Source organism: Phacochoerus africanus, chromosome 16, assembly GCF_016906955.1.
Source record: "Phacochoerus africanus isolate WHEZ1 chromosome 16, ROS_Pafr_v1, whole genome shotgun sequence".
Classification (NCBI taxonomy): domain Eukaryota; kingdom Metazoa; phylum Chordata; class Mammalia; order Artiodactyla; family Suidae; genus Phacochoerus; species Phacochoerus africanus.
In genome coordinates, this window is record NC_062559.1 from 15,940,561 (window position 1) to 15,963,246 (window position 22,686).

The following is a 22,686-nucleotide window of genomic DNA, read 5'->3' on the forward strand; positions in this document are numbered from 1 at the left end:
CTCACCCCCTGCTCTCCTTTCTCTTCTTCCAGGCTTTCAAACCAGGCGAAAAGATTCCATGCCACCCCACCCCACCCCATCATTTGCTGTCTGCTTTCACGTCTCTGTAGATGACCTGCCTCTGCTCAGGAAATTGCTTCTTTTTTGAATTCATCTGCCTTCCTCCCTGTTGGATCACATCCCTCTACACCATTCTGCTGCCTGGCCCATGCCTCTTAAGGCTTCCTCTTTGCTCCTTCTTTGAACTTACAGGCCTAAAGGGCCATCAGCCTGCCAAACAATGCTGACCTGAACACAGAGTACCACAATTATTTGTTGAACTATTACCATAAAGGAAATAGTATTTTTAAGATGCACAGGCAATTGGGGGGGGTGGGGGGAATTGATTATAGTAAGTGATGGTAAAAGTTGCAAAATTATTGCACGTGGGTAAACATATGGAATGGTTTTGCGTTGCATTCCAGGGGTTAGTAATCTGGTGGTGTGATCAGTACTCTGGGAGGTTATAAGGACAATGCTCAATTTATAGGCTGGGCTTTCCCTCACAAAATATGTAATGCCAAGGGTGCAAATTCAAATAAACGGAAGCCTGGCAGGTTGGCAGGACAGAACTGGACCTCAGACAGTAGAGGGGGATGGGGACGACTGAAGGGAAACACGTGTGACTCTTCTAATAGTGGTGTGGAGCGGTTAAGAGCACAGATTCTGGAACCAGACCATCTGAGTTCAAATCCTGGTATCACCGCTTCTCACCTATGTGATCGTGGTCTAAATACCTGACCTCTCTGGGCCTCAGTTTCCTCTCTGTAAAATGGATATTTTGGTGGTTCCCCACCATCTGAGTATTGTAAATGAAGCTACAATGACCGTTAGCGCCTAAGTATCTGGGTGAATTCCTGGTTTCGGTTCTTTGGGGGTATAGACCTAGGAGGACAATCACTGAGTCATACGGTAATTCCAGGACGAACTCTTCGAAGGACTGCCCGACCATTCCCCACAGCTGCCGCACCATTTTACATTCCCATCAGCAATGGAAACCCACTCCAGCTTCTCCGCAGAGATGTTCTTGAACTGAATTTCTGCCCTTAGTGGGCACAGGCCACGTCTGTACGCCCTCACTTCACCGCTCACGTTTCTGGGATTGAGGATGCTACGGGGCCCACTTAGGGGGAGTGAGAGGCCCCCATGTATCAGGAGACAATGGAGGGAGGGGGAGGGATCGTGTGATACAGATGTGGTCACCTGGGGGAGGCACTGTGTGAACTAGACAGCCAATCCAGGAGGTTTGCACAACACTCAATTTCCTCTTTTCTGATATGGGGATAATACTACGTAATACCGTGTACCCATGAGGATTAAAGAAGATGATGAATACACGGCAAGTCTTTCATGATCACCTAGCACTCAGTGACGGAAGGACAGCAGCATGGTCTGAGAGTGGGGGAAGGATGCTGGGTGGGCCAGCACAGCTATTCCCTGTCAAGTGCCAAGGACACCCAGCTTTCCTATTACAAAGGAAACCCTCTGTTGTAGATTTATAAGTCTTGAATTTATCCAAAGCAATTTTCAGACCTATTTCTATGTTCAACTTCTATCGCCTTCGGGGGCGACATGTTTCATTTCTTTACTACCTGCTCTGTCGAGGAGTAATTTGTTGTATTTGTCCTGAAGCCACCCCTTTGGAGCTCCTGAGACAGCTTCTTGTTTCTACCTCGGTGGCCCGGGAGACCCTCCCCACGAGGACTGCTCACAGTCCTGAATCCAAGTGCATGGGAATGTTTGCACAGGCCTTGGGCTTTCTTTCAAGTTACATTCCCAAGCACTTATTCTCTTTGCACATCTGCACAGATAAGCTAATAGCCTTTTTAGCTTTATGGACGTGTCAGAAGGAAATCACTTCTTTCCAGCATTCAAGCAGTTGCTGCCTATGAGAAGGCCAAAGCTGAGATGCTGAATGGCTGCTTGGTGGGCAGGTGCCACCACCAGCTGCAGGCCTCCTTCCTGGCACTTGGCCCCTAACACAGGTGGTCCAAACTCATGCCTCAATGAAAGGACAAATCACCTTACCTGCCTGTGGAGGTACTGTGATCACAAACCAAAATTAGTGACTGCAAGTCTACCGATTCAGAATGTAGTGAACACATGTACCTTTTACCCTCTTTATTCCTTTTATGAGTCGGGGTACCATGAGGGACATCTGAAAAGCGATTTTTCTCCCTATAACACTACAGAGATCCTCATACTCTCTTCCATCACGTGCTCTCCCAAGAGATTCGACACAGTTCCCTGGGCTGTGCAGTAGGACCTCATTGCTTATCCATTCTAAATGAGAACAAGAATGTGTGCATATATATTTACATATATACACATATATACATGTGTATATATTATATCTATATCTATGACTGGGTCACTATACTGTACAGCAGAACTTGGCACAACACTCTAAATCAACTATCCTTTAATTTTAAAAAGTATAATAATAATAATAAAAACCTAGAGATGCGACATGCTCTTCCTTGGGCTCCACCAACTGAGTTAATCATGTTAACCCAAACTCTGAGAACTATTACTGTGATATGATCCACGTATGATGACTGTGTATCTTCCCCACATACAGTCACCTCCCAATTATCTGCACAAATGCAGGGGTGCGGTGGTGCAGATAATTCAAAACAGCAAACAGTCCAAATGCCATTTCTGCTTGGCTTGAGACTACATTATGCAAATTTTGACAGCAAATTTACTTTCTTTATTACATTTTGCTTGGATTCATATTAAAAAATTGTTTGCATTGTCTATGAGTGTATGTGTGTGTGTGTGTGTGTGTGTGTGTGTGTGTGTGTGTATGGGGAGGTGGTAGGAATGGCATCCCTGGAGTTCAAGAGAATCATAAAACCTTGGCACTCACAGGAGACTTAGAAATCATAAAGCAGGTTTCTCCTCCATTTATTTAGAGGAGGCAGCCAAGACCCAGAGAGGTCATGTGCTTTGTGTGCGCTCCCAACGTAAGCTGGTGGCAGAGCAGGAACCAGACTTACCTCCCTGACTCCTTCCCTCCAAGGAGAGAAACACACACTGTTGAATGAGAAGCCCGACTGAGCGTTCCAGCCTTGTCTGGACAAACCCAAACACAAAAGCAATCTTGTCACTGCTGCCAAAGGGAGAAGCCATCTGCATTCTTACTGCTGGAGGCATCAAACGTCCCGAAAAGGCTGTATCAGGAGGCTCCACCTCCGTATGGACTCGATAACACCTGTTCTCCCAAGGCAGCTAGTGGCCCAGGTGGGCGCTGAGCCTTCTCACCACATGCTGTCAAGATTTGAATTGCTTGGCATTAGCCAAGCGCTCTCAAGGAGGGTCACCCGTCTTTTGTGTGAGTTGTGAGTAAGGCATTGCAGGGAGGCTCCAAACACTGGCATCGTCGGATCTATACCTTGGGAAGTGCAGCAAGGGAGAGCAAAGTAAGCACTGTGCTTGAATCAGGGCTCCAGGAGCACATGCCAAGCTGATGGGTAACCTGGGGCTTGGCTGCCAGTGAGTTAGGCTGACCTTGAAATAACCGCTAAAGAGCAAACACGAAGCAGATAGGCAGGGCTCCACCTTTGGCTAACCTCTCCAAGAGGTACAGGAGCGAGGTCGGAGAAAAGACGTTCCTAAGATTGGCCAGCCAGCAAATAACAGCTCTGGTGCCTCTGGGGAGGTGAGCAGCTGCAGGAGATTGTACCAGCTGTGCTGGGTTGCCACATAGCCGCCCATCGCCTTCCGAAGCGACGGTGTCTTTTCCAGGGGTCATTATTAGCTAATGGCTCTTTGTAGCTTGGAGTCGACTGGCAGTAGTTCCTTGAGCTTTTCTATGAGGGCAGGTGTTCTTCATGCCTTGGGTCCTCCGGGAGCAATTCAGCAGGAGGTGCTGGAGCTCCTGGAGGTGCTCAGAGGCTGCCATGGCAGCGGAGGCTGGCTTCCAATGGGAATGGCCCCAGGGACTGATGACAGGCTCCGGGCAAGGACCCAGGCAGGTTTGCTTGGGCTTCCAGTCTGGCAAGTCAGATCCATCAATACCACGCGCCTATCCTGTGCGCTTTTATTTTCTGCCAAGAATGAAGACAAATATTTACCTTTGAATGCAGAATAATGTCTGAAGCACCTTACGGGGTGAAAGTTCTTCCTTTTAATGAGACCAGTTGTATTAAGGCTTTATTCATTCTTTCTGGGTCGAGCCTTTTTCTCTGCTCATAGCAACATCACCTTAGAATCGCTAAGGCTGTCAATAATACTCTAGGCCAATAACCTACTAGGTAATAATATACTAGGTTGCTAACAGGAATACATAATAACAATAAAACTAGTTTATGAAATGTTAACGTCGATGGACTAGTTTGCTTAGGATTTCCCCCTTTATTCTCCCAATAGTCATTTTAATACTCCAGGGCTTCGGGGAGGTAAATGGCTTATCCAAGGACACGGGGACCAGGAGATGAACCCAGGTCTTACCATTTTTTTTCCAGGTTCTACGACTCTACCTTTCACCCGGTAAGTAGCTTTAGACACTACTCTGCACTCAAAGGTAATGGCAAATATTTGGAGCGGGGATTAAACAGCTTATGATAAGACAAAGTGAGAGGTACAATCACAGAGTGCTCAGTGTGGAGCAGGCGGAGCACCAGCACGACCTGCTCTGCCCTAGATCACACCTGTCATTTGGACTGAGAATCTTCTATGACCAGCTCATCGAGGACCCAGAACAGGGAGTTGACTGTTTAGGGTAGTTTGAGCTCATTAGAAAAGAATTAGAAATGCAAAGTTTTAGGCCCTATGCAGACCTGCTGAATAGGGTGTCCACTCTGGGGTGGACAAAGCAATCCTGTTAAACAGGCCCTTTGGGTAGTTCTGATGCACACACTCACGTCCCAGAGCCACTGGCTTAGACCAGGGGTCGGCAAATCTTTTCCATAAAGGACCAGAGAATAAATGTTTTAGGCTTTGAAGCTACACAATCTCTGTCAAGATTATTCAGAGTTCCCATTGTGGTGCAGCAGAAAAGAATCCGACCAGGAACCACTGATCCCTGGCCCCGCTCAGTGGGTTAAGGATCTGGCGTTGCCGTGAGCTGTGGTGTAGGTTGCAGATGTGGCTTAGATCTGGCATTGCTAAGGCTCTGGCATAGGCCGGCAGCTGTATAGCTCTGATTAGACCCCTAGCCTGGGAACCTCCATGTGCCTCGGGTGCAGCCCTGAAAAGACACACACACACACAAAAGATTATTCAACTCTGTCATTGTAGAACAGCTGTAGAGAATATGTAAATGAATGGATGATGCTATATTCTAATAAAACTTTATTTAGACTTAAAATAAGGGTTTACCTGGTTAACGGTATTTGTGTACACTGAGTGTAACTAGAAAATAAATTCCTACAAGTAAAATTGATTTTTTAAGTGCATTTTACAAAAGTAAGAAGTCCTATTTATTTTTTATTTATTTTTTTGTCTTTTTATGGCTGTACATGCAGTATATAGAAGTTCCCAGGCTAGGGGTCGAATCAGAGCTGTAGCTGCCCAAGCCTCAGCTGCAGCTACACCAGGTCTGAGCCACATTTGCGACCTACAGCAGCTCACAGCAACACCAGATCCTTAACTCACTGACCAAGGCCTGGGATCAAACCCCTGTCTTCATGGAGACTAGTCGGGGTCATTTCCACTGAGCCACAACAGGACCTCCTATTTTTATTTTCTAATGACTCATTTCTAGTTTAAGATACTTAGCTTTTCAGTATGAAAAAGATATCTAAATGTGCTGTTTGCCATTTTTAAAAAAAAACAAAATCACATTCTTTTTTTAATATTGCATCAGATGTGCTGCCTAACAAACTACCCCAAAGCTTAGAGACTTAAAACAACAACCATTTATTATTGCTCTTGATTCTATGGTTAAGCTGGATGATTCAGTTCCTCTGGGCCAGGCTTGGCTGAACTTGACTGGGCTTGCTTCTGTGTCTGCGGTCAGCCAATAGATTAGCTGGAGGCTTCCTGGTCAAGGATGGTCTCACGCACATATTGGGAGGTTAGCGACCTATTAGCTGGGGTAATGATGGTGACTGGGCTGCTTGTCTCTCATAGGAACTAGCCCAGGCTTATAGCTGGGCAGGGCTCTAAGAGAACTGGTGGAAGGTCACGAGGCCTCTTGAGGCCTATGCTTAGAACTGGCACAACTCACCTCTGTCCTATTCCATTGCTAATGCAATTCACAAGGTCAGCCCGGATTCAAGGAAGAGAGAAGTACACAAGTCTTCTTGATGGAAGGACCTGCAGTCACATTGTGAAGTAATTTGGATTCAGGCAGAGGAATAACTGTGGCCATTTTTGTAATCTATTATAGAAATATTTGTCATTTTTAATATTTGCTTTCAGAAAGTTCTGAGAGGAGTTCCCACTGTGGTGCAGGGGGTTAAGGATCTGGCATCGCTACAACTGTGGCATAGATCGCAGCGGCAGCTCAGATTCCATCCCTGGCCTGGGAACTTGCATATGCCAAGAGTGCAGCCATAAAAAAAATTCTGAGAAAAATTGTGTTGATCATGTAGTTAACACGAAGTCCTGCATGACACTTTGGGTTTCTCTGTCCCCACTGGTAGATCTGGAAGAGAGTTATATTGAACTTCATGGCTTATGGGATCTTAATGACCTACCCAGTAAAGACAGGAGAGGCTCAAAGATGTAGGCTTATTTTAGTCTCATCTGACAATATGTGAAGCTAAAATTTTGGGGGAACTATTGTCCATGTGCTCTATTTCTTCACTCTCTTTCTGAGATACACTGTACGTGTAATAAAGTTTACCCTTTTTATTTTATTTTTAGGGCAGCACCCGTGGCATATAGAGGTTCCCAGGCTAGGGGTCTAATCAGAGCTACAGCTGCTGGCCTATACCACGGCCACAGCAGCATGGGGTCTGAGCCACGTCTGTGACCTACATCACAGCTCGAGGCAACACCAGATCTTTGACCCACTGAGTGGGGCAAAGGACCAAATCTGTATCCCCATGGACGCTAGCTGGATTCATTTCTCCTGAGCCACGATGGGAACTCCCAAGTTTACCCTTTTTAGGGTGCAGTTCTATGAGTGTGACAAATACATACACAGTTGTTCAACCCCCAGGACAATCCAGATGTAGATTAATTCCATTACCTCAAGTACCTTATTCCATCACCTGAGCACCGTTAGTCAACCCCACACATACTCTACCCCGAGTTCCTCGTAATCAGTTATCTGTTTCCTATCCCTGTAGTTTTACCTTTTCCAAAATGACACGCAAATAGAATCATACATTACCTAATCTCGCAGTTCTGGCTTCTTTATCCATGTTGTTGCATACATCGGAAGTTTGTTCTCTTTCATTACTGAATATTATGCTTTAAGAAATTAATTTTGACCAAATTCAGAGGTAGGTTCTAATCATACAGACATGTTCTTTTCTGACCCAAAGCCAATACAATTAGCATAAGAGCAGAAAGAAAAAGTCCGTGCCCAAAAAAGCCTTTATCTAGTCCTTTAACGTGCTCTTTTAATAATTTTCACATCCAAGTGGTTTCTTACCTTTAAAGTTTTTAATAAGTGCCTTTAAAACTAGATGTAGGAGTTCCCGTCGTGGCGCAGTGGTTAACGAATCCGACTAGGAACCATGGGGTTGCGGGTTCGGTCCCAGCCCTTGCTCAGTGGGTTAACGATCCGGTGTTGCCGTGAGCTGTGGTGTAGGTTGCAGATGCGGCTCGGATCCCGCGTTGCTGTGGCTCTGGCGTAGGCCGGTGGCTACAGCTCCGATTAGACCCCTAGCCTGGGAACCTCCATATGCTGCGGGAGCGGCCCAAGAAATGGCAACAACAACAGAAGACAAAAGACAAAAAAAAATAAAACTAGATGTAGCCAAGACATGGAAACAACCCAAATGTTCATTGGCAGATGATTGGATTAGGAAGATGTGGTGTATATACACAATGGAATACGACTCAGCCATAAAAGAGAAAATAATGCCATTTGCAGCAACATGGTTGGAACTAGACTCTCATACCAAGTGAAGTAAGAAAAGAGAACGACAAATACCATGTGATATCACTTATACCTGGAATCTAATATACGGCACAAATGAAACTTCCCACAGAAAAGAAAATCATGGACTTGGAGAATAGACTTTGGTTGCCAAGGGGGAGGGGCAGGGAGCAGGATGGACTTGGAATCTGGAGTTAATAGATGCAGACTATTGCCTTTGGGATGGATTAGCAATGAGATTCTGCTGTGCAGCACTGGGAACTATATCTGGTCACGTATGATGGAGCATGATAATGTGAGAAAAAAGAACCAAAGAACCTATACATGTATGTGTGCCTGGGTCATTATGCTGTACAGTAGGAAATTGACAGAACAGCTATAATGGTAAAAATGAAAATCATTATTAAAAATGTATACCACCTTGGAAAAAAAGTAAAACTAAAACTAAAACTAGGTGTAAGTTCATTGAGTTAAAAACTAATTTCAATTAAAAATAAATAAAGAGAAAAAAACTAGGTATAAGTTTAAAGATCACCTGATATAATCTAGTTATTATTATTTTTTAATTTTTTTTATTTGCTTTTTAGGGCCACACCTGCAGCATGTGGAAGTTCCAAGGCTAGGGGTAAATTGGTGCTGTAGCTGCCAGCCTACACCACAGCCACAGCAACTTGGGATCCAAACCGCATCTGTGACCTACACCACAGCTCACAAAATGCCTGATCCCTGATCGAGTGAGGCCAGGGATCGAACCCACGTCTTCATGGATACTAGTCGGATTCATTTCTGCTGAGCCACAACGGGAACTCCCTAGTTATTATTTTTAACAAATATTTACGGTTTGTTTCTTTTTCGTCTTTTGTCTTTTTCAGGGCTATACCCTCGGCATATGGAGGTTCCCAGGCTAGGAGTAAATCAGTGCTATAGCTGCCGACCTACACCACAGCCAAAGCAATTTGGGATCTGAGCCATATTTTTGACCTATACTGCAGCTCAAGGCAACACCGGATCTTTAACCCACTGAGCGAGGCCAAGGATCGTACTTGAGTCCTTATGGATATTAGTTGGGTTCATTAACCATTGAGTTGTGACAGGAACTCCAATATTTAGTTTTTACTAAATTATCGCAGGTGGGTAATTTTTAAAAATCAGGAGTTGCCTTTATGACTCAGCAGGTTAAGGACCCAATGTAGTCTCCATGAGGTTGCAGGTTTGATCCCTGGCCTCACTCAGTGAGTTTAGGATCTGGTGTTGCTGTGGCTGTGGTGTAGGCCAGCAGCTGCAGCTCTGCTTTAACCCCTAGCTTGGGAATTTCCGTATCTTGCAGGTGCAGCTGTAAAAAAGAAAAAAAATAAAATAAAAATAAAATATGGCTAAAAGACATAACTAAAAACCAGTCTCCTGCCCCACCATTTCCTGATGGCCCACATGCCAACTCCTTCACTTTTAATCCTTTTATTTTTCTTTTTCTAGCTTTTATCTTCCTATTTCTAAATCGTGTGCTTTTTTTTTCTGTTTTTTTTTTTTTTTTTTTTTTTTTTTTTTTTTTTTTTTTTTTTTAAGCCATAGCCACAGCATAGGGAGATTCCCAGGCTAGGGGTCGAATCAGAGCTATAGCTGCCGGCCTACAGCACAGGCACAGCCACAGCCACTGAGGATCTGAGCCACATCTGTGACCTACACCACAGCTCATGGCAATGCCAGATCCTTAACCCACTGTGCGAGGCCAGGGATCAAACCGACAACTTCATGGTTCCTGGTCAGATTCATTTCCACTATGCCACGTTAGGAACTCCTAAAAAATATGCTTATACTGATAATGTTTAAGTTATCCTTTCTGATATTTTCTATCGATTGATAGGCAAAGACTCAGATTTCTTAAACACTTTTTTCCCCCCTCCATTCAGGCTCTCAGTGCAGCTACATCACAATTAAAGGTTAAATTGATGCTTCTATTTACCCTGCATTATGATGACTCCACCACAGAGCATATTATGATTAGTTCCTTTCTTGGACACTTTTTCTCCTGGTGTTAATGATTGCCTCATATTTTTTGTTTTCTGTTTCTTTGTACATATCTGATTTTCCTTCTTTCTTTTTGTCTTTTTCAGGGCTGCGCACATGGCATATGGAGGTTCCCAGGTTAGGGGTCCAATCAGAGCTGAAGCCACTGGCCTAAGCCAGAGCCACAGCAGAGCAGGATCCAAGCCACATCTGTGACCTACACCACAGCTCACGGCAATACCAGATCCTTAACCCACTGAGTGAGGCCAGGGATCAAACCCACAACCTCATGGATGCTAGTCGGGTTCGTTAACCACTGCGCCACGATGGGAACTCCCGTATCTAATTTTTCACCCAACATCATCTCAATATAATCTTCGGACAACCATTCATCGGACACATTCATCGGACAACCAACCAGTTCCTCCTTTCTCCTGGAACTTTCTACTCTCTTGCTCCAATCTTGACTGCTTGCTCACTGGGCTTTCTAGTCAAATTCTAATTCTCTTTTTTCTCTCTCTTGCATTAGATCCCCGAATACCTGTTTCCCATATTTTTCTCTGCTTGTTGTAATCCTTTTTATAGACTATATGTTCTAGTAGCTTCTTGAGCGTGATTAATGAGAGGGAGAAAAATTTAGGTCCTTTTATACCTGAAAATGTCTTTGTTTTAAACTCACTGTTGATAGTTTGGCTGGTTATAGGTGGAAAATAATTTTCCTTCAAATATTTAAGACGTTTTTCCCTTTATCTTCTAATTTTCCAACAATGCTATTAAGAAATACAATACCATTCTTTTTTTTTTTCCACCTTTTGTCTTTTTATGGCCATACCCGAGGCATGTGGAGATTCCCAGGCTAGGGGTCTAATTGGAGCTACAACTGCTGGCCTACGCCAGAGGCACAGCAATGCTGTGTGCCAGGCGGGAACTCCAAAATACAATACCCGTCATGGCGCAGTAGAAACGAATCTGACTAGGAACCATAAGGTTGTGGGTTCGATCCCTGGCCTCGCTCAGTGGGTTAAGGATCCCGGACTGCTGGGAGCTGTGTTGTAGGTCGCAGATGTGGCTCGGATCTGGCATTGCTGTGGCTGTGGTGTAGGCCAGCAGCTACAGCTCCGATTGGACTCCTAGCCTGGGAATTTCCATATGCCACGGGTGTGGCCCTAAAAAGACAAAAGACAAAAAAATAAACAAAATACATACCACTCTGATTCCTGATCTTTTGTATGTAACTTAAAAAAAATCTCTAAATGTCTTAGTCTCTTTATTCCCAATCTATTGAAACTGTACAACAATATCCTTGGTGGGGGTGTTTTTCATTTTTTGCATTGACATTTCTTTCAATCTGGAGACTCATGTACTACAAATTTCTTTCTTGGTTTGAGCCTCTAATTTTTTAATTGTTTCTCCAACATTTTCTTTTTTTTTTTAGGACCATACTCGTGGCACACCGAGGTTCCCAGGCTAGGTGTCTAATTGGGGCAGTAGCCGCCGGCCTACACCATAGCCACAGCAACACCAGATCTGGACTATGTCTTTGATCTACACCACAGCTCATCGCAACCCCGGATCCTTAACCCACTGAGTGAGGCCAGGGATCGAACCTGCACCCTCATGGATACTAGTCAGATTTGTTACTGCTGAGCCACGACAGGAACACCCCTTTCTCCAATATTTATCTCCTTTCCTTTTTGTTATACGCTCTGAGGGATTTCCTAAACTCTTTCTTCTACCCTTTTATTAAAAATTTAAAGAAATTTTTGTTGTAATATTTTTCATCTTAAGAGCTCCTTTTCTGACTTTTCTTTGTTCCTATTCTTTTCCCATTGACACATTTTCATTATGTCTAAGAATATCAACTATATTGATTTTTTTTTTGTCTTTTTGTTGTTGTTGTTGCTATTTCTTGGGCCGCTCCCGTGGCATATGGAGGTTCCCAGGCTAGGGGTTGAATCGGAGCTGTAGCCACCGGCCTACGCCAGAGCCACAGCAATGTGGGATCCGAGCCGCGTCTGCAACCTACACCACAGCTCACGGCAACGCCGGATCGTTAACCCACTGAGCAAGGGCAGGGACCGAACCCGCAACCTCATGGTTCCTAGTCGGATTCGTTAACCACTGCGCCACGACGGGAACTCCTATATTGATTTTTTAAAAGAATTTTTTGCTACCTACTTGTCTCCATTTCTTCCTGGTTCCCTTTTTTACCCGTATGTGTGTATTTTATTTATTTAGTGTCTTTCATGTTAGAGGAATTCCTCAAATGTCAAGAGACCCCGGTTGTCAGTTTACGCTGGAAGAGGAGCTCTTAAAGAGCTGACTGGAAATTCCATCTGTGGAGTGGAGCTTGCCCACCTCTTTGTAGGTTGGTGGACTCATAAGCTACTTGATTTTCCTTGTAGGAACTGACAACCAACTGTATCTCTAGGTCTTTTTTTCTGGAACATTCGGTTATTGCAGAGAAGAATTCTACCTTTTACTTTCTTTGGGTAGAGGGCGTGGAGAAAGGAGGAGGCCATGGCCATCAGGCTGGTTCCCAGTGTCCTCGCAGCCGAGCCTGGGGCGGGGGGGTAAGGGTCTTGCTGTTAAACTTCATTTTTAGCCTCTTTCCTATTCCAGGCCTTCCACTGGGCTGGTAGCCCTGCGTTTGAAGGTATTTTTTCAATTTCCTCTTGGTTCAAGGTATGAGAGAATCACTTAGCTGCTCAGGATGGGGTGAAGCTTTGAGGGGGTTCTCTTTGCTTTTTTTTTAAATTTTTTTTATTTTTGGCCACCCTAGCGGAATATGGAAGTTCCCAGGCCACAGCGGTGACAATGCCAGTTCCTTAACCCAGCGATCCACCAGGGAACTCCCTGAAAATTCGTTTAAAATTCACTTTAGATTACTACACTTGACTGTATATAAGCTATACTTCAATTAAAAAATAATTATGCTATTTGACAGTCTAAGACTGATGTCTTTTTTTGGCCATGCCTGTGGCATGCAGAGTTTCCTGGGCCAGGGATTGAACCCACACCAAAGCAGTGACAATGCTGGATCCTTAACCCACTGAGCCACCAGTGACCTCCCTCTGCTTCTCATCTATACTTTAAACCATTCATCCCATTTTAAGCCCCTTCCCCCACTCCTGTTTTCTGTGGTATTAAAAATCCTATCGTTAACCAGCTCTCCAAGCTTCCTCCAAGCTGCTGAGTGATTACAATGCCTTCATTTTCAGATTTGTAGTTTGAGGATATAAATACATCCTCACTTCACAGATTATGAAGTTTGTGTTTGTTTCTCATTATCCTCGTTGGTTGCGGGTGATATCTGAGAGGAAAGGGGGCAGAAAAAACTTTATGCTCCCATCTTAAAATTGGAAGTCTCTGATAGCACATTTTCATTTTGATAGATCTTCTCAAATTGCCCTCCATACAGTTTGTACCAATTTATACATAACGATCTAAAAGGGTTCGTTCCCCGTATCTTCCCCATCTTAATATATTAGCTTTTTAATCTCAGTCAATCTTACTGAAAAATGGAGGTGGCACAAGTTTAACGATATATTTTGTAAAGGGCACCAAGACCTCATTCATTCTCGGTACAGTCCTTCAGTAAATACATGTCCTTGCATACAGATGTTTGTAGATAAATTACTATACGCTCCCATTGGGAAGCATCTTACCGCTCACTGTGCTGGCAGCAGAGTGCCAGAAGGGTGTCTACTGCCAGTGTCAGCAGAGTCATATTTATATATGAGAATTTGCACATGAGTGGGCTTGCCCATATATAATAAAGGGTCCAGGGAAGTGGGATCTTAAGAACCCTGGCTCCTGGGCCATTTTTCCCTCGTTTGCCCTCTCGGAGTTCCCTCCAGGGAAGCAAGCAGAGGCGACAGAGAGAGAGGCATGAAGAGATTCATTGCGCTTTCGTCTCTGATGCCTGCCTTCTTAGGGCTTGGTTTTTATACGGTACGTGTCCTCGAAGCTGTTCAAGGTGGGATAGAATCTCTTTGACAGTGAACATTTCATAAACAGCACAAGAGCCCAGCTGTTAAGACACCAGCCTAGAGGGAGAAATTTGGGCCGGAAGCTAATCCAAATCTCTGGACTGCTGTCACCTATGGTGGTGGAAGGCGCTGCTGAGAAGAGGAAGTTCTGATTAGGAAGTCATGTTATCCTCATGTCTGAGAAATGAAAGCAGGTGGGATTTTTCATTTAATGGCTGATTCTCCACTGAGGGTCCCTCTCTTTCTAGAAATATAGAGAGAAAATCATGAATGGAAGGTATGTAAGGGAGATTTGCCACATTTGAGCAAACTGAGTCGCAGCAAGTTGTGAAAGAATTTGCCAGGGTGTGGAAGACTTGTTTCTTTCCCCTTTATCAACATTTCATGAAAAGTTTTTTTGGCTGTGCCCACAGCATGCAGAAGTACCTGAGCCAGTTCCACACCGAAGGAATTCGAGCCACCACAGGGACAATGCCAGATCCTTAACCCACTAGGCCACCAGGGAACTCCCGTGACAATTTCTCTACCTAATTCCCAATCCCTAGCTTGTGCCTGTGGCTAGGATGGGGAAGTAACTGCAGTCCACGGAGAGGCTGAGGGCATAGGTAAAGCAGGACTCCTGTTTAGTGTGGCAGATGAGTAACACCAACACCATGACATCACCTCTTACTTGTAAAAAACTTGTTTTGTTTGAGCCTTGCCAGTGGTAGCTTATCTTCTAAGGGCTACTCCCTTCAAAGATTTAAATGAGTCTTCTGATGTTCTGAAAAATTTAAAAAGCAAACAAATGATGAGGCTGGTTTCATTTAAAGTGGATTTATGGTGCTGAATCTACTTCACTGTATTTCATCATCCTCATAAAAGGCAAAATGGAAATAGACCTGTCTTTCTTGGCCTGAGATGAGAAAACAAAACCACGTAGGCTTCCAGACTTTTCTAGAGTGCAATATAGATGAGGAGGTCTGCCTTATTTCAGAGAAGTTTCTCAGCATGATTTTGTTTCCCTAGAGAATGCCTAACACCTGTGGGTCTCCAGTGCCCTATGGTATTTCTGCCTTAATTTAAGAGACACCCAGCAATTTCATCAATAAGCTTTTTTTTGTTGTCACTTGACAAGGGAACAATACATTGACAGACTAAGCCCACAATAGCATCTATCAATCAAGCACTTTGGGAAATCAGAAATGACAATGAAACTCACTGCATTAAATAACCCATGGTGCTGGGAATTAATCAGAAATCTGGTGTTGTTGAAAATAAATGAGTTTTTAATAAATTAGATTTGAGAATTACTTACAAGCTGTGGACTATGGGTCTGTGCAGAGGCGGCTTCTGATTCATTGGGAAATCCATGGGGGGCAACTGCTGCGAAAGCAGACAGGAAAATATGCTCGTGCCCCTGGGGAGAAGGAGAGGAGGTTACCTAAGAAAGTGCCAACTTTCTAGCCCATTCCCACTTTGGCCAGGCCGAATCTTTGCAGGAGGTACTTATCTTCTCTGAGTTGACTTTGATATCCCACAAAACAAACAAACAAAATTGCCCTACTTATGCTCTCACTCTATCCATCTGCTTTTCATCTTAGATTTAAATTACCTGAAGTTTTAGAGTAAATTATTGAAAATATGATGACACTCAATTTCATAATTAAATTCATCCACTTAGTTTATTTGGGAGACATTCAATTAATGATCTCCAACAGGCAGCAAGACCCGGTCTGCCAAACCCTAACATTCAATTAAATTTCATTCAAGACAATACACCAATTAGTGATGGAGTACCTACTACGTGTCACATGCTAGGCTCTGCGTTAGGAATGCAAAATTGCCAAAGCTCTCTTAACAATCTTAGAATCTCCTGAGTGAGCTAGATTTCAATATAAAGCGAGATGTCTTAGTGCCCAGAAGAATTGACAAATTGATGGAGTTCCCTTTGTGGCTCACAGAGTTAAGGACCTGACATTGTCTCCATGAGGATGTGGATTTGATCCCTGGCCTTGCTCAGTGGGTTAAGGATCTGGCACTGCTGCAAGTTGCAGAGGAGTTCACAGACGAGGCTTGCATCCAGTGTGGCGGTGGCTGTGGCATCCACCTGCTGCTGCAGCTCCAACTCAACCCCTGGCCCAGGAACTTCCATTAAAATGAAAATAAAAAAGGGACCAACTGCTGTGGAATGGCAGAGGAGAGGCAGGAAATTCTAGCTTGAGGTGTTTGGAAAGACTCACAGACAAGGGGGTATTTGGAGTGGATGTTGGAAGACTAACAGGTGAAGAAAGGGTTAATAGCATTCCTAGCAAATGCAACAGTGTGAACAAACACTATGATGGAGTCATGAAAGTAGAGGATAAATATAGTCAACAACACTGTATTGTGTACTTGAAATTTGCTAAGAGGGTAGATCTTAAGTGTTTTTTATCACACACAAAAAAAAGAAGGAAAAGGAAAGAGAAGAAAACAAAATATATGAGGCCATGGATATATTTATGAGCTTAATTGTAGCTATTATTTCACAATGTATGTGCATATCAAAACATCACGTTGTATTGGCACAACACTGTAAATCGAATGTACGTTAATAAAAAAATCAAGTTGTATACCTTAGATAAATACAGATTTTATTTGTCAATTATACATCAATAAAGATGGGGGGGAGAAAGTGCAGAGCACATTTGAAAGTTGCGATTGATTTATTCACCCAACAAGCATTGAATGCCTACTCTAGCTTAGCTACTGTATATTGTAGCTCAAGTATAAGTTTGAGCAAGAATATAGGAGGAGATGAGGCAAAGGAAAACTTGAGACTACAGTTCAAAGGACCAAGAATTCATATGAAATGTTTATTTTTGGAGTTCCCCTGTGGCACAGTGGATGCAGCCACATACACACAAAAAAGAGTGTTTTATTTTGCTTAATATTGTGTCCATAAATAGGGTTATAGTGAGCTTATTTTTCTGTCACTTAACTTTTTCACTTAATAGGTCTTGGTGATACTTCCATGTCCATATCTGCAAGAACACCTCATTTTTTTTCCTATTTCTGCATCACACATAGAAATGGACTATAATCTATAATTTATTCAACTATTTTCCTCTTTATATTTTATTTATTTATTTATTTTTGGTCTTTTCAGGGTCTCACCCATGGCATATGGAAGTTTCCAGACTAGGGGTCGAATCAGAGCTGTACCTGCCGCAACAGCAATGCCAGATCCAAGCTGCATCTGTGACCTACACCACAGCTCATGGCAACACTGGATCCTTAAACCCACTGATCGAGGTCAGGGATCAAACCCTCATCCTCATGGATACTAGTCGGGTTCGTCCACACCACGGGAACTCCCTATTCAACTATTTTCTTACTGATGAATATTTAGGTTGGGGAAAATTATCTCAAGTATTTTCTTTCATGAAAAAAAATCAGCCCAAATGCCATTATTCTATCTAGAAATGTTTAAAGGACACTATGTTAGAACCAAGATTGGATAGTATCAGTCAACGAGTCAATTAGTCAACCAATCAATAATTGCCAAGAACTGTCTCAGAGTCGTGTCAGAAAATAGTGCATTTTAACTAGGTGACTGAGAAGAGTTTAATGAAGTCTGATAAAGTTAATAGCGTTAATGATATGCTGTTTTAAAAAGTGTAGGCATGATTTAGGGAAACTAACAAAAGATGGTGTTAAACCCCACAGGCTAACATCAAGAAACTGTCACCGACCCTAAGCCAGACTGGCAAGGAGGGGGAGTGGTTATCAGAATCTAAGGCACAGGGAGAGGCAGCCAGGTCCTCGTGGAAGAGACGCCTCAGTCATACTGATGCTTATCTTTCGCCTGGGTCTTCCACTGGTCAAACCATTAAGCAGCCAGAGGGCAAGATGGTGCAGCCCACAGAGGTCAGCCTCTGGGTCACAAAGCAGGATGGAGAGAGAATCCGAATGCGTATTCAGAAAACTCCCAGCATAAGGAGCAATAAGGAGTTATCAACATTTTTGTATTAAATAAAATAGAATATAAGATCATTGGGCTGTACTTGCCTGGAGTCAGTCACAGAGACAGCAGTGGTTTAATGGATGAGAGAGCTTACAAGTCTGAAGCAAGGCCCTGGAGCCACACCCCACCCTGTGAGGCATTCTTTACTCCCTGGGAGGGGTGTGGGGGGTAGGAGATTGCCATTTATAGGGGTAATTGGCTCACTAGTTACCAGGGAAACCAGCAGAGGGACAGGTCCCTCATCACCTTTTCTTTTTTTTTTTTTTTGGCTTTTTAGGCTGCACCTGTGGCATATGGATATTCCCAGGCTAGGATCAAATGGGAGCTACAGCCACAGCCACAGCCACAGCCACAGCCACAGCCATAGCAATGCCAACATTACCTCACAGCTCAGGGTAACTCTGGATCACTGACCCACTGAGCCAGGCCAGGGATTGAACCTGCATCCTCATGGGTATTAGTTGGATTCATTTCCCCTGGGCCATGACAGGAACTTCAACCCCCTTTTGATAAGAACAATCACTAGCTGGGGCCTGGCGCAAGTATATAGGAAGGTCAGAGCTATGAGTAGGGTGTAGACAAGCAGGCACTGGTCGGAGCAGGGGGGATGGAAAGAGGGCAAGAGAACAGCCATCATGAGTGGCCTGACCGTATGAAGATGGAGAGTTCTCATTGGGAGTTTTGTAACTGAGTGGGGCCCAGCAGGGCCTTCCCAGGGCCAGACTTCCCTGCACATCCTCTGGCTATAGCTCCTCTCTGAAGGAGCCAGATAATAGCATCTCATGCGTACCTCCTGAGGTTTTTCAGATGCTAAAAACCATGGAAGAAATCAACTACTTGAAGATCCGAAGCACACAGCCCCCAGACCTACTGGCGCCTAAGGACTGATAAAGTCAACCTCTCCACTATCCCCACATCAGCCAGCAAGAGAACTGTTCGAGTTCATCACACACCCTGGGACCACCCCACTCACCCGGCCTTTAAAAATAATGCATTGCGGAAACCCTTTGGGGAGGTTGGGGAGGTTGAGGGAGGGGGAACGAACCGTTTGTCTCCTTGCCTGTCCCTGCAATAAAATCTTCCCTCTTCCAAATGCCAACGTTTTGGTATTGTTTGGCCTCGCAGCGCATTGGGCACTGGAACTTGCATTTGCTAGCAGCGTTAGCATAAGTACTTGTTGGGGAAGAACTTCAATAGTTTGAAGGGTCAAAAACAGACCTTCTAAGACATCCTACAGTCTACGCCACTCGTACTCCACAAAATAGGACTTCTGTATCTATCTCTCTCTCTTTTTTTTTTTGGCTTTTGTCTTTTTTGTTGTTGTTGTTGTTGCTATTTCTTGGGCCGCTCCCGCGGCATATGGAGGTTCCCAGGCTAGGGGTCGAATCGGAGCTGTAGCCACCGGCCTACACCACAGCCACAGCAACGCGGGATCCGAGCCGCGTCTGCAACCTACACCACAGCTCACGGCAACGCCGGATCGTTAACCCAGTGAGCAAGGGCAGGGACCGAACCCGCAACCTCATGGTTCCTAGTCGGATTCGTTAACCACTGCGTCACGACGGGAACTCCTACATCTATCTCTTGATTCTTGACTTTTCTCCTGAGTTCCAGACTCAGATTTCTGTTGATGGCTGGGCATGACTTGTGTGTCCAATTGAAACATCGCATTCATGCCTCTCCAAACTTGTCCCTAAACACACCCCTTTTCATTTCCTCTCTGTCCCCTTGATCTTTCTCTCACTTCATTATAGGAGCTATCTGTGCTTCTTCCTCAACTAGATCATTGAACCTAAGACCAGGATGTGGCTCCTTTCTGCCTGTGTAGAGCTTGTCTACCTCCATCTTGGGGAGGAATAGAGACTTCCTCTCCTGAAGCAGCTCTCTTCCAGGTGATTCACCCTACTCACTATGACTTTAGTTTTTCCCAAACCATTCCACCTTTTGTTTTTGTCTTTTTTGCCTTCGACCACAGCTCACGGCAATGCCAGGTTCTTAACCCCCTGAGCGAGGCCAGGGATCGAACCAGCACCCTTATGCTTCCTAGTCAGATTCATTAACCACTGAGCCACGTTGGGAACTCCACCATTCCACTTTTTTAAAAGCTGTTTCCTCAGGGTATTAATTGAAGCCGGGGACCATGTTTACTTGCGTTGCTAAGTTTCCTGGTTTCCTATTTTCTCAGGAAAGAACTTAGCACTCGGTAGGAGACCAGTGGCCACTGTTTCTGGTTTTTGCTCTCACTGTTAATTGTGTCTGGAGTAAACCAGGTCTCAGCTTGGGCACCATCTAAGTTTACTAGACCAACGTCAATGCAAGAACTAAGTTTGGATGTGTTATATTACAGATGGATGCCTGCTGTGTCAAGCCTCCCAACTGGGAAAATTGCTTTCAGTTCAGCCAGTATTTAACTGCTTTGTCAGCTGACATGAATATGCAAAGGAAAAAAAAAAAAAAAAGATCACGGGGTGGCTTGTGATTAGGCATTAACCATCAAAGTTTGGACAGAATGAGTCTTCAAGGGCTGCAGGTATCAAGAAAAGTTCCTAAATTGTTCTGATCTCTTTGAAATGGCTGTTAGACAAGACTGAAAAATACATGATTGTAACTCTCCCTTTGTGGGTCTTTCCTACACGCATTTGAAAGAGGAATGGCAGCTCATAAAGAATTGCAACTTCCTCACAAGCCAGAAGGTTTAATGCAGAACTAAGGAGATGGCAACCTTGTAGCTAAAATAATAGAAAGAAAATTGAATTATTCTTCCCATATTAAATGCACATATTCCTGAGTGTTTCTGCCAAAATGACTTTGCTAACCCGTGGAGTGAAATACACTTTGTTTTTCACATGGGGGCATTAAACAAAGCTGTGGGCTCGACTACAACTGTTTAGAAGGGAACAAAAACCATCAGGATGAAAAAGTACTCTCGACGTATGGTTATATCAGCCCTAAATTGTATCCCAGCTGCTTCTGGCACCATTAGATGGAACACTGGGTAATTTATAGAAGTCATTTTTAACAATGTGATTGTTGGTATATATCTGCTGAATTGATTGGTTGCGGAGACAGATCTTTATTTTTATAATAGCAATAACATCCTTTGCAGATTACTGCTCAATTTATCCCCGATGCTAACATTACCAAGGCACGCCTATCAATTTATATTGGAAAAATATGTTCTTATTTCTTAATTATCTGCTTAATTGTAGGGAGACGAGAGTCCTGTGACGCCCTGATTTGCCAGCACTGGGGAGCCTGCCAGTCTCTGAGAGTCTTGCTGTTTGGCTTCCAGAGGGCTCTTGGCAGCCTCATATTAACCACCTTTGCCCCTGTGTCTAAGAAGGTGCTTTTGCTCTGAATCACAGCTGCCCTTCTGCACCCGAGACGCCCTCTCCGAAAGCCGAAGCTGGCAAATGGCTCCTCCTTCAACCTCCCTTCCTGTTGATCAGAAATCCTTTTGATGACACCCTCTTTGGGGCCTCCCTTGAAGAGTGACTGACGGGAGGGTAGGACTACCCAAATTTTGTGATAGCTCCCAGGAATAAATTACAGGCCTTGTTTCTGACCAATGGCTTCTGAATGGCAACCATGGCAGCTATTCACCCCAGCTGCCACCACCATCAAATAGAAACATAAATCTATGCAACAGATGTACATTAAAAGGCAACTATAACTAAGTCCTGTCATTCACATTTGCATGCTTTTTTTTTTTTGCTTTTTAGGACTGCATCTATGGCATGTGAATGTTCCCAGGCTAGGGGTCGAATAGGAGCTGCAGCTGCTAGCCTACGCCACAGCTGCAGCAACGCGGGATCTGAGCTGTATCTTCGACCTACACCACAGCTCACGGAAACACCAGATCCTGAACCCAATGAATGAGACCAGGGATCGAACCTGCATCTTCATGGATACAAGGCGGGTTTGTTACCGCTGAGCCTCAATGGGAATTCCTGCATTTGCACACTCTTGTGAGATTTTTTATTTTAAAATTAGTTTTCTTTTTTTTATATATATTTTTAGGGCCACACCCACAGCATATGGAGGTTCCCAGGCTAGAGAATAAATTGGAGCTGCAACCACTGGCCCACACCACAGCTCCCGGCAACACTGGATCCTTAATCCACTGGGCAAGGCCAGGGATTGAACCTTCGTCCTCATGGATGCTAGTCAGATTTCTTTCTGCTGAGCCATCACGGGAACTCCTATTTTTAAATTATTTTTATTTATTTTTATGGTCAAATATATATATATAAATATATATATAACCTAAAACCTACCGTTTTAATCCTGTAAGTGTTCAGTGATATTGAGTACACTCATGCTGTTCTGCATCCGCCGCCACCGCGCATCTCCAGAACTTTTTTCCACAAGCGGAACCTCGCTACCAGTTAAACACTAATTTTCCATTTCCCTCCCCCCCCATGTGTTTTCTTCCTATGAATCTGACCACTCTAGTTACCTTGCATAAGTGGAATCATACAATACCTACCCTTTAGTGTCTGTCTTCTTTTCTTTCTCAGAATATCTTCGAGATTCGTCTATGGGGTAGCAGATAGCAAAACTTCATTCCTTTTTAAGGATGGGTCATAGTTCACCGTGAAACAGGGCGGAAAACATTGACCCGCTGAAACCAACGTTGCCTCCTTAAATAGGTTGTTGATTCA

At 44.0% G+C, this 22,686-nt stretch overlaps 1 long non-coding RNA gene across 1 annotated transcript; it reads right to left on the minus strand.

Moving 5' to 3' along the window:
* Window positions 1-2,844: 2,844 nt before the first annotated feature.
* On the minus strand, window positions 2,845-15,425 carry LOC125117631 (uncharacterized). The gene is made up of 3 exons (XR_007132669.1): window positions 15,335-15,425; window positions 6,215-6,303; window positions 2,845-4,091 (listed from the first exon to the last, which is right to left on the minus strand). It is a non-coding gene; the product is annotated as an uncharacterized LOC125117631 (long non-coding RNA).
* Between the last annotated feature and the right edge of the window lie 7,261 nt (window positions 15,426-22,686).